Genomic DNA, 1914 nt, shown 5'->3' on the forward strand with positions numbered 1-1914 from the left:
TACATTATATAAGTTCTTTAGAAAGTAACTTGAACTTCCACAACCTAATTTTCTCATTTTTAAAAATATCTAGTTTTTAGGTTTGTTTAAATCTTATAACAAATATATGAGAACCAAACAAAAATCTTCATTATAACAAACAAAATCAAATGTTTCAAGGAGCCTTTGTGGTAACTTATAAATATAAAATGTAATAATATAAAATATATATTTATATGTTTTTAAGATTGCACACAGCTTGATACAGGTAACATATTTCATACTTTCTTCTGTCACTCAATGTAACAGTACAGTTGGTATAGCTACCATTATTTAGTTGTTTTGAATTTCATTTGAAACAGATTAGTTTACTAAAATTTACTAATTGGAACACAAAGGAGTTTAAGGATAACCTAAATAATTTAATCTAGGGAGGAGCAAGATGTCAGAGGAGTAGGAGACCTAAATTTTGTCTGGTCCCAGGAATTCAGCTGGATAGGGATCAAACCATTCTGAACACCTACAAACTCAACAGGAGATCGAAGAAAAGAATAGCAACAACTCTGAACAGAAAAGCAACCACTTACTGGAAGGTAGGACATATGGAGAAGTGAATCCCAGGCCATATTTGGGAAGATAGATGGTGGCAGGAGGAAGACTCCATCAGCCGCTACGGCAAGTGATAGAACAGCAGAGCACAGAATTGGAACTTTTAGAAGTCAGCTCCGTGGAAGGACTTCACTCCAGTGGCTAAGCGGGGGGTGGAACCCTCATGGGACAGTGTGGTCTCAGGATCCTCAGGATCACAGAAAGACCAGCAGTGCCTGAGTGCAGCAGAGCTCCCAGGTATCGGAGCGGGGAAGCCGGCTGCAGAGTCAGAGCCAAGGAGTGGGATCTCAGCTCAGGGTTGCCATCAACCGTGATCCCTGGCACAGTCAGGCCACTGCTCCTCCAGCAGGGACCCAACAAGCGGCAGATCCAGGGAGACTGCCCTTCCTCCCCCTGGGAGGAGTGGTGTGGGAGCACACCACAGGGATCTGCTGGGTTCAGAGACTCCAAACGGGGTCATGTGCCAGAGATAGAAAAGCTCAGTCACAGGCCAGGGGAGCACGGAGTGTAGCCAGAGACCCAGGAGACAGGAGTGACTGACTGCTTTTCTCTGGCAGCTCACTGAGGAGTGGGGCCCCAAGTTCTCGGCTCCTCCAGGGTGGAGATTGGGAGGCTGCCATTTTCACTCTCATCCTCCAAAGCTGTACTGGAAGCTTGCAGGGAAAAAAAGGTCCTGAGAGCAAACCCAAGGAGATTACTTAGTCCGGTCCCTGGCGAGGGCGGGGCAATTCCACCTCTGGCAAAGACATCTGAGAACCACTGCAACAGGCCCCTCCCCCAGAAGATCAGCAAGAACAGCCAGCCAAGACCAAGTTTACCCATCAATGAGAATGGCAGAACTCCAGCACTAGGGGAATATAGCACATAGAATTCATGGCTTTTTTCCCCCTGATTCCTTAGTCTTTCAAAGTTAACTTTTTTTAATTTCATTTTTTTCTTTTTCTTTTTTTTTGAAAAAAATATTTTCCCCTTTTTCAACCAACATATTATCAATCCCTTTCTTAAAAAATTCTTTTATTTTTCATTTTTAGAGTCATATTCTATCCCTTCATATTAGTTAACCTTATTTTTGGCATACATATAAGTTGTTCTTTCTTTAAAATTTTGGGATACAGTTTCTTCTAACAGACCAAAATATACCCTAAATCTCTAGTGTATGGCTTTGTTCAAGTCTCCTGCCTGATCACATTCTCTCCATTTTTTTTTTAATTCCTCTTCTTTCTTTTTTCAACCAACTTCTTGTTTTATCAATTCCTTTTATAAAATCTTTTGTAATTTTCATCTTTACAATCATATTCCATCACTTCATCATATTTACCTTTATTT

Source organism: Callorhinus ursinus, unplaced genomic scaffold (assembly GCF_003265705.2).
Source record: "Callorhinus ursinus isolate GAN/ISIS: 27379988/994484 unplaced genomic scaffold, GSC_fseal_2.0 scaffold2, whole genome shotgun sequence".
Taxonomy (NCBI): Eukaryota; Metazoa; Chordata; class Mammalia; order Carnivora; family Otariidae; genus Callorhinus; species Callorhinus ursinus.